The sequence below is a fragment of the Cupressus sempervirens genome, chromosome 10, assembly GCF_028749045.1.
Source record: "Cupressus sempervirens isolate cs-2001-9-10 chromosome 10, ASM2874904v1, whole genome shotgun sequence".
In the NCBI taxonomy this organism is placed as follows: domain Eukaryota; kingdom Viridiplantae; phylum Streptophyta; class Pinopsida; order Cupressales; family Cupressaceae; genus Cupressus; species Cupressus sempervirens.
The window spans coordinates 411,214,286-411,225,497 of record NC_143127.1 but is presented as its reverse complement, the minus strand read 5'-3'; the positions used below and the strand labels follow the sequence as shown (position 1 = coordinate 411,225,497).

Sequence of the window (11,212 nt, the reverse complement as noted above, 5' to 3'; positions counted from 1 at the left end):
ATGGTTCACTACAGCCTCCCCTGCAATTTATACGAGATGCTCTTTCCTTGTATTATTGCAGCACTAGTACCTCTCATCTTCATCTTCACACTTCACTTGTTCCGGAAGAAATCTGATTCAGATGGGCATGCGCTGACTCTTTATCCCATACTTGGTTTTCTCCCCACCTTGATAAAAAATCGGCACAGGTTTCATGACTGGGCTGTAGACATACTCCTCGCTGCCCCCTCCGCTACGGTCCATTACTACCGCCCAATTGGAATAACTGGCCATCTCACTGCCGACCCTTCAATTGTGGAGCACGTCCTCAAGACACGATTCGAAAACTATGAAAAATCACCCCGCTTGAAGTTTCTTCTGCGAGATTTCTTGGGCGCCGGAATCTTCAATGCCGACGGAGAGCAGTGGAAGATGCAGAGGAAGGCCGCCAGCTACGAATTCAACACTAAATCCCTCAGAAACTTCGTAGTCGAGACTGTGCAATCCGAGATCAGAGATCGCCTGATGCCCGTCCTTTCCAATGTCTGCAACAATGGAGTCTCTGTAAATTTGCAGGACGTTCTGCAGAGATTTGCCTTTGATAACATCTGCAGAGTTTCCTTCGGAGTGGATCCTGAGTATCTTCACCCCTCTCTTTCTCAGCTGCCCTTTGCCCGCGCTTTTGACGATGCCACGGAACTAAACTTCGGGAGGATCTTTTATAGCGTGCCCTTTGCCTGGCGAATCAAAAAGATGCTCAATATCGGCTCTGAAAGGCGTTTGAGAGAGACAATCGCCGTGGTGGACGAATTTGCACTGTGTATTATTCGATCCAGAAGGAATGAGATTGCAAATATTGAAAGTAAGAAAAGTGGGTTTCGGCCCAGAGACGACCTTCTTTCCAGATTCATGGCAACTTTTGGCACTGATAATGATAATGACGATTCAACTGAGATTGAGGAGAAATTAGATGTGCTGACTGACAAATCCGATCTGTTTCTGCGAGATATGATTGTTAATTTCATGCTGGCATGCAGAGATACTTCTTCCACTTCTCTCAGTTGGTTCTTCTGGGTGCTCTCATGCCTTCCCACAGTGGAACAGGGGATTCGCTGTGAGATTACAGAGATCTTAGCAAAAAGAAGCAAGGTTGAGGATTCGGAGAAGTGGGTTGTTTTTAGCTAAGACGAATTGCGAGAAATGCAATATCTACATGCAGCTGCGTGTGAGCCTCTGCGCTTGTATCCTCCCGTGCCCATCAATTCCAAAGCAGCCCTCCAAGACGATGTTTTACCAGGCGGTCGATATGTGAGCAAAGGCTGGACTGTTGATTACAGCATGTACGCAATGGGCAGGATGAAAAGCATTTGAGGCGAGGACTGCGAGGAGTTTAAGCCCGAGAGATGGTTGAAAAACGGGGAATTTGTGGGAGAAAATGCATACAAGTTTGCGGCGTTCAACGCTGGGCCGAGGATATGTCTAGGAAAAGAAATGGCGTTTATTCAGATGAAATCAATCGTGGCTTCTGTTGTCCACAGTTTTAGTGTGAAGGTGGAAGAGGGATTTGTTGCGAGGTATACGCTTGACTTCAACATGCGCATGAAGGGAGGACTGCCGGTTACTCTTACAAAAAGACGCCATTAATTTGCTGTACGTGACATTGTTTGCCGTTGTGTTTTTGTGCTGAGGTCACTGATATACATGTCTCAGGTCTGGGAAGCACAAATACGTGATTGTGTTCGAACTCGTAGTTAAGGATTCTGTTTGAGAGAGTGCAGGGCTTATGTTCCTAGCTTTGCTGTTTACTTTTGTTTAAATAAATATTTTTAAGCCACCTTAGATGTATTGTTTCGTTCTGCTGTCAAAATTGTTTTGTTTTAAACCACTCCAGCAATTTCATATAATTTCTTTCTTCTAGAAAGGTGAAATGATCTCCTACGAAGTGTGAAGTGAGATTCAATGTATTTAGTTAAAAGTATTCTTAAAATAAACCTCTAAAAGTTTGACTAAAATTTAATCATGGAATTACCTTGGGATTTCCACTAGTTAACAAATATTGTATATTTATTTTATTTTTTTTGTTTTTTTTGCTACTCATAATTATAAATTTAAAGCTAAAAATATGCATTATTTTGGTTGTAGCCTATTTAATGACGTTTACAAAATTCATTTTTAACTTGTAGTAGATATTATTATATTTTACCATTTTCGTAATATATAATATATTTATGCATTTCAATGTGCATTGTGATTTCTTAATTGTAAGGAAAACACTCTTAATTAAATGAGAGGGGTCATTAGTTGCGTGGGTCATATTTATGAGCATGTAACTGTTATAATAGATTTTGTAGGAGGACCTTACACTTTTAAAAAATTCAAAATGGTTTAATATTTATTTACAAGTAAGATTGGGAAGTTGGTTTACCATATCTAGTGAGAAGTGTCCTTGACATAATCTCATAAATATTTGACTATAACTTAATCATACAATCTCTAATAGTTAATGAAAAAACTCACTTGTTATTAAAACAATATCATATTCTTATATAGTACAAATTATATATGTACTTGATACCTTTTGCTAATCATAAATCTTCTTATCCCAAATCATATATCTATTAAAAAAGATTCAATCTTTGAATATAAAAATAAGTTGTTTTTGTTTCTCACTAAAATAAAATGAGATCTACAACTTCAACAAACTTTTTGAATTCATTCTATAAAAGCCCTCCACCCTACCAACAAACAAAAACAGATTATTTCAAGTTTCTTAGTTGCACACCACCACTAAATAAGCTCTAACCCTACTCATGTAATTACAATGACTATCCACCATTATTATTTCGTAATTATTTTTTTTAAACAGAACTAAGCCCTAACTAAAAACTCCATTAAATAAAGTTTTTGATTGTCTGCTTCCCAATAGTAGGCATCGTGAAACCCTTTTCCTTTGTAACCTCTAATTTCCATTGTGCCAAGTTGTTGAAAGGGGTCGTACGGAGAGGAAATGGAAGATGTACGATCAAGGAATGGATGTGTAGAGTTAGTGTCCAGTTATACGGTGGGAGTAAGAGTGGTTCATACAATGGTTAGGACAGGTTGTATGGTGGCAAGGACAAGTTGTAAGGTGGCATCTAGGACAACTCGTACAATGGTAAAGGATAGGGTCGTACGGTGGTCAACTGGCTATATAGTGGGGGTGGGGGAGAAGATGTATAGCATGAATGGATGTACGTGCAACAAGAAGGCCATACAGACAATTATTCTATGCAACAAGAAGGTTGTACAGTCAAAGATACTATGCAACAGGAATGTCGTACGGTCAATGATATTATGCAATAGGAAGGTCGTATGGTCAATTATACTATGCAACAAGAGGGTTGTATGGAACACAAGGATGTCGTCCAGTGGTATATTGTTCTATTTTCTTTATTCTCCTATAGTACGGAAAGATGAATGGTGCACCGATAGAGGGAGAACTCAATAATGCAATCTAAACTTATAGATTTAAATTCATCAAATAGAACCAAACAATAATGGAGATTAGAACACAAGTAACCTTCAATTAGTATTTTCCAAAAGATGGTGCTCTAATTTGCCAGATCCGAGTGAATATTACATGCAACAATGGAATAGGGTGAGGGTTGAATCCCACTAAAACTGCATGAACCAAATAGGTAAGATCTTTCACTTCCAAAATGGAGAACAATCCAGAACTTCATAGGAATTTGTAGTACAAAAAAAAATCCAAAATGGATACCTACGACTACCTACATGTTGTGCTTAAATATCGGTCAAGAAAACCTTCTGAGGGTATACAAAGATAGTCGATGGCCATACTTATGGAAATAATTAAATTAAAAATGGGTCTGAGATATATTAAATCAATCAACCCATTAATAAGGTTTAATTAAATACATTTATTTTATGACGGGGACATTTTAATCCTCCCGTCCCAAAATTTGTTTGTCCTCAAGTAAATGTAAATCCAATTGTAGGAAACCTTCCACAATCCGATTCTTCAGTTGTGAGTTAGGTACTAAGTAGATCTTGTCGTCGAAGTAAATGATGTCATCAATAACTTTGTATCTTTCATCACATATATAGTCATCCATCAGCTAAAATGCAAATTGTTCTTGGAGTACTCGACCAATAGATGGGTACACCAATTATCCAAGGAATGGGGTAAGGTGTTGATTGTCATATTTTTACTCATAGTGTCTAGGATCAAATCATGTTTAAAAATGGCCTTCATCTTCTTGATTGTGACTTCCCTCAATCCTTTATTTGACATTCCTCTTAGCAGCACCTTCTTGCCATCCACCTCGAATGCAAAGTCCATCCTTTTGAAACTTTGGGTTTACTGATCAAGAGTTTTCGACCACTGGATGCCCAATATGATATCAATATCAACCAAATCTATGACAAAGAAATCATCCATCACGGTATAGTTTCCCAAGGAAATTTGTAGCCATGGGATCACATGGGTGCAAGGTAACAAGGTTCCTCCTACAACCCTAACCTCATCCTCCATGCTCAACTACGATCAGGCCTTTACTATTGACCAAAGATTAATTGATGAAATTGAGTGTGGCACCACTATCAATCATGATTGGGACTCATTTTCCATGAAGTGTACCACAAACCTTGAAGATACCACTTCTAGTCACTGTAGTGAGCATAGCAATGAAACCCCCTTTTGTATAAGGGCATTGCTTCTCTCCTACTGGGTAATTTCTTTATCAGTATCTATAGGTATTTTTCCTTCGTCATCATCATCCATCACCTCAATGTGTTGAATCTTTCCCTTCCCAAGGTAGTGATGACTAGGTCCCATGGTTCTTTGAATGTGAAACAAAGCTTTTTCCTCCAGAGCTCTTGTCGAGAATCTTCATTAAACTAAGGTTTTTTCTGAATTAGCTCCTTGTCTTTGTCTTCTTCTAGGGTTGGTGTTGGTGTAGTTGCATGAGTTTTGGAGGAAGATGTGGCCATGTCATGAACCTTCTTAATAGCTTTGTTGAGGGCATACGAGTTGAACCCTTTGATCCAACCTCTCAAATGTTATCTCAGCCATCCATGAAAAACACAATTTGACATCTTTCAAAGATGTCTGCAACTAATACAAACAACCTTTGGAACTAAATGATTTAGTTGTCTACCATTCTTGTTTTCTTTACCTGAGCTAGATCTTTGAAGTTTAGCTTAGGATCCTTCCCATCGAAATAGTTAATGAGTCTCTTAGTGAACTCGACATAAGAGGTTACTTGGTCGTGACCAAGAGTAACCAATCCATGATGCCACCACTCATGTGCCACTCCTTCAAGATGAAGTGCTATGAAATTTATTGCATCCTCTTTGGGCATTAGATTGAGTTGGAAATAGGTATCTACCTTCAAAACCCATGATTGTGTGGAAATGGCTCCAGATCCATCAAATGGTGATAAGTTTACTTTTATGATCTTTCTACTGAGATCATCATTAAAATAACTGCAAATTTCCTCCTAGAATATATAATTCTTAGATCAACATAGTCTATGTCAGATATATCACCTTTCATATTCATGTTATGCCAATCTTCAAGAAGTTTCTCTTGGATTTCCTGAAAAGTGAGTTTTCTTTCTTTGCATAGTGCTTTCATTCTTGGAAGGAAGATGGGTATTAAGGATTGAGAGTGAGAGGGTTGAAAGTTTTCCCTTCCTAAAATTAAGTTGTCACTATGCCCATTTTTTTCCCCTATCGTCTTTCCCTGAAATAATTTATGTAGTGTTTCATGCATCAACCTTTGGGTTTCATTGATTTGTATTTGGTTTCTGCTAAGCTCTCTTTAAAAATTCATGAGTTGTACCATAGGATCCTAATGATATATCATCCTAGTAATGAGGTTATTTTTCCTTCTCCTTCGAGTACAAACTTGCATTCACTTCCACAGGCTGGCAGAATCAAAAGCTCTGATACCACTATGATGATTTGCTTCCCAATAGTAGGCATCATGATACCCTTTTCCTTTGTGACCTCTAATTTCCATTATGCCAAGTTGTTGAAAGGATCATACAGTGGGGGAGAGAAGAAATGGAAGACATCGGTTAGGAAATGGACATGTAGAGTTAGTGTCTAGTTGTAAAGTGGGAGTAAGAGTGGTCCATACGATGGCAAGGATAAGTTGTACAATGGCAAGGACAAGTTATATAGTGATAGCCAGAATAGTTTGTATGGTGGTAAAGGATAGATTGTATAGTGGATCAATTGGCTATACGGTGGAGGTGGGGGAGAAGATGTACGGTGTGAATGCATGTATGTGCAGTAGGAAGGTCATACAAACAATTATTCTATGCAACAAGAAGGTCGTACAGTCAATTATACTATGCAATAAGAGGGTCATACAAAACACAAGGATGTCATGCAGTGGTGTTCTGTTTTGCCTATTCTCTTGGAGTATAGAAAGATGAATGGTGTACTAATGGAGGGAAAACTCAGTAATGCAATCTAAACTTAGAGATCCAAATTCATCAAATAGAACCAAACAATAATGGAGATTAGAACACAAGTAATCTTCAATTAGTATTTTCCAAAAGATGGTGCTCCAATTTGTCAGATCTGAGTGAGTATTACATGCAACAATGAAATAGGGTGAGGGTTGAATCCCATTGAAACTGCACAAGCCAAATAGGGAAGATCTTTCACTTATGAAATGGCGAACAACCTAGAACTTTGCAAAAATTTGTAGTACAAAGAAATAATCCAAAATGCATACCTACGACTACCTACATGTCATGCTTAAACACCCATCCGGAAAACCTTCCGAGGGTGTACAAGATAGTCGACGATCATTCTTACCTATGGAAACAATTAAATTAAAAATGGGTCTGAGATATATTAAATCAATCGGCCCATTAACAAGGTTTAATTAAATACATTTATTTTATGATGGGGACATTACAAAGTTTCCACACTAATTTGGGCTATCAAAACTTTGCAAAAGAAAAAATCACCAAAATTTATTATTCAAAATTTAACAAGAAGAAATGCACCTTCACTATGTGACTTGTCCTTCACAAGCTCACTCATCTATCACTTACTTCACCATCTATTGTTCTACATGTCACCATTCACTTCCTTTGAAGCCTTTTCATCTACTCTCACCACACAATCTACAATATCTTCCCAACTAGCATGGTTGTCTCAACAATCCTTCCCACCAGCCCCATCATCCACATGTTTCCTCTTTGGTGACCTTTGTCTCTTAGGGACTTCCACATTGTTTAAACTTTTAAATTTCTTTAAATGTTAAAGTTCTCATCAAAACTTCTAATGGCAAGAACACATAGATTCCCTTTCCAACCCTTTCTTGCCTCCCTATATCTATTATACTGTTTCCCCTCCTTAAACCATCAAACAAAAGATGTGTACTTCATTTTATTTAAGATTTTTATGTGGACTAAGTCATCTATAAAAAATTTCCTAATCCCTAGTTGCACCCCTATAAGAAAAGAGTCTAAATCCCCTAAGAAATCTATTAGAACAATCACAACCATTACCAATCTCAACACAGTTGTGGATGCCCCCAAATGAATCTCCCATGCCGTTATCATCGAGTAAATGTTTGTATTTGTTTGGAGCCAACTCTTAAACTTATTAAAAATTTTCCCTAGTAACTCAAGCATCCATTGTCTCAATTTTAAGTCCTAAAATTTGAAAATACCCATCAATATTTGTATGGTCATTGGCCTATGGAATGGATTATGTTGTTTCTTTGTTTATAATGTGAATGAAGTCTCCCTCATCAGCACTCACCCACTTTCCCTGACATCATTCATTACGATTACTAAAAGGAGAATTTTTGAATGTTGTGTGATTTTGGAAATAACTTTGACATAAAATCTTATTATCTTGTCTCATATGTGGGCTCTTCGATTAAAGTACCTCATGAAATGCTTGCATACATATTGGGTTATTACCCTATCAACCACCTCGCCACCTTGTTTCAAAAATATTAGTGAGTCTAATTTAATTAAAGGCTTCTTTATTTAAGTCCCTAAATTTGTTAATTACCACTTCATCCTCTTTAAGGTTGATTGTCCAATTTGATAGAATGTCATCTTCATTATTACCATGTTGTCTATTGTATGCATCCTAAAATATTCAAGTGAAAAAGGCCCTCCAACAATTAATTCTATGTAATTTTAAAGGTTTTTCCTCTAATAATTGCATTCATAGTCATTTGTGAATCACCTTCAATATGAAGCTTTTTAACACCAAGATCCTTTGCTACACTAACTACTAAAAATGCATCTTCATCTTTTGCTACATTGTTGGTCCCATCAACCAACCTCTCCCCCCACATACAATTACATCACCATTCCAATCTTTGATTATTATTCCCACAATTGAAGAACCTAGATTTCCTCTGGAGGCATCATCAAAATTTACTTTCCACCAACCCTACTCCAGTGTTTTCCACTCAACCCCTTCCTCTGAAAAAGATGGATTCACCCATCCTTGCCCATTCAAATGCCTACTTCTTATTCCTATCCATTCAAGTTTCATGTGTTTATCTCTCAGCATGTACATGACCTTTGGATTGATATTTTTTTACATTGCTACTCTTATTGCATCTTAAATTGTATTGTTGATTCTTTGCTTTAATCTCTCAAGAATCTCCTCTTTACCCTGGAGAATGTGTATGTTCCTTTCCTTCCAAATTTACCAAATGATTAACGAAGTTCTTAGTGTCCAAATACATGAAAGTGTTAATTTGTTAATCTTTATTGGCCATTCCTCAAAAACTTTTCTGAATGAGTTTGATAATGGACCTTGCCAACCCAATTTTCCTAACACTTACTTCAACATTATGCTACAAATTTACATGTGGGTAAAAGATGGTTTACATCTTCCTCTTCGTCATCACATAATGTGCATTTGGTCATCCCTTGGACCATGGCCATCCTTTTCCTCCTCTCCCTTTTTAAGGTTCTACCCTTCATTGCTTGACATGCAAGAGAATATGCCTTGGGTAGACATTATTTGCCCCATACTAGGTATGCATTCCAAGTTTCCTTAACTTGCTCATTGTCCAAAAAGTGGTAACCTAATTTTACTAAGCCATTATTAGCTCCACACCATACAAATTTTTCAAGTTTTCCATTATGTATTACTTTACATGCATCTTAAAGATATTTGACATCTTTTCTTTTTGTCGTGTCAAAACTCCCGCATTCTCCACACTCCTCTATTTTCATGACATCCCTAGTTTATCCCTTTGAACTTCTAAGAAGTCACAAACCTTACTACCCCAATTCTCCAAACACCAATATTTGATTTCTTTAAGGTTATCCCTTTCATCCAAAATATTATACCAATTCCAAGAATCACCCAAAAAGATTGTTGTCAATTCCAAACTTTCCATGTGAAGTGATCAATAATAACCTACCTACAAGAGATGATGAAGTTCCAAATAGGTGATCCAATGAGTAGGTTTCTAATAGTGAAAATTTTGTTATCTTCCATCAAATCTAGGCACTTTACTTTCAAAAAATTTTCCCATAGTTGATTAGGTTGTATGTACATATTCCATACTAATTTGGCTCATAAAGCTTCATTCAACAAGTTCCAATCCTTTTGTCCAACCCTACCGCATTCTCTATATATACAACTTTTATTCGAACCCAAAAGTGGAGTCTTGTCTTGCTCATTGGCTCCATTCTAGAAAAAATTATGCATTCTCTCTTCAATTTGTTTGATGGTTTTCTTAGGAATTCTCATGCATGTCATATAGACCAAATTGAGATGACACATATTATACTTTTCAAAATTATAATCCTCCTAATAGATGATAGTCATCTAATTTTCCAAGAATTAATCATTCTAAGATAATTATCTACCATTTTTTCCACAAGTTGGTCCTACTTGCACCACCAAATAGAGGGATCCCTAGGTACTTACCTAGTAAAGCACCCAACTTCATGCCTAAAAACACACAAATATCTTGTTATTTCTGAACAAAGGAGTTGAAGGAAAAAAAAATTATGATTTCCCCCAATTAATCCTTTTTCCAGATGCTCTATTATATTTTTTGAGCAACACTATTTATTGTTACAAACCAACACATTATTATACAAAGTACAAGTTATATTTAAATTTAAATGATTATGAAAAATATTGACAATTCTTCACATATACATTCCTCTAGAATTGATGGTTGGGTGAATCAATCACTTCTAGAGGAAGGCATCAAATGAAAAATATCATAGGAGAGTTGGTAGAAAGTCAATTTTAATGGTTCCTCCAAAGGAAATTGAAGTCCCTCAGGTGTAGAACTAATGATCAAAGACTAGAATGGTAATGTTATTTCATGTGGGGGGAAGAGGTTGGTTAATGGGATCAACAATGTTGTAGACGCTAAAGAAATAATATTAGCATTTAGAGTAGTCAAGGAGCTTGGTGTTAAAAAAAATGTTGAAGGTGATTCATAGATTATTGTGAATGAAATTTTCAAGCGGGAGCATGCAAACATCACACCTTCAAAATTAAAAAGACTTAACTACTTGAGGTCTTCTTTTGCCTAAATATTTTAAAGTTATGCACATTGGACAACAAGGTAATAAGGAAATTGTCATTCTATCAAATTGGCTCATCAAACTTAAGGAGGATGATGTAGTAATTGAAGATTTTAGGGACTTAAATGAATATGTCTTTAATTAAATTAGTTGCACTAATATTTTTGAAATAAGGTGGTGAGATGATTGACAAGGCAGTAATATAAAATGCATGTGAGCATTTAATAAGTAGCTCTAACTAAAGAGAGCGGATGGGGTGGAAGAACAAGAATTAGTCTAGAATTTATTTCTAAAATCACACAACATTCTAATACTCTCTTGTATGTGATCACAATAGATAGTGTTGGGGAAAGTGGGTGAGCAACAATAATGGAGACTCTATTCACCCTACTGCTAGGGAAACAACAAAATATTATATGGGCTAGTGACCATGTGAAGATTGAAGGGTCTTTTCAATTTTGAGGAGTTCTCAACATCAATACATATGGATGAGGTTCCATGGATTATACTAAATTATATAAAATTTGTATTCAATAATGTTGACGTCATATTGCTTATGACAGTCTTCATAATGTCTAACATTGGCTATTTTGAATTGCTTTACAACTTAATTATTCTGTAAAGCCTCATGATGTTGATCAATTACCTCAGAAAGATTATATATATTGTGCATGTGTGAA

General features: G+C 36.5%; 1 pseudogene; it reads left to right on the top strand.

Moving 5' to 3' along the window:
• On the top strand, nucleotides 1-1,623 carry LOC149534441 (cytochrome P450 CYP94D108 pseudogene; annotated as a pseudogene).
• The last annotated feature ends 9,589 nt before the right edge of the window (nucleotides 1,624-11,212 follow it).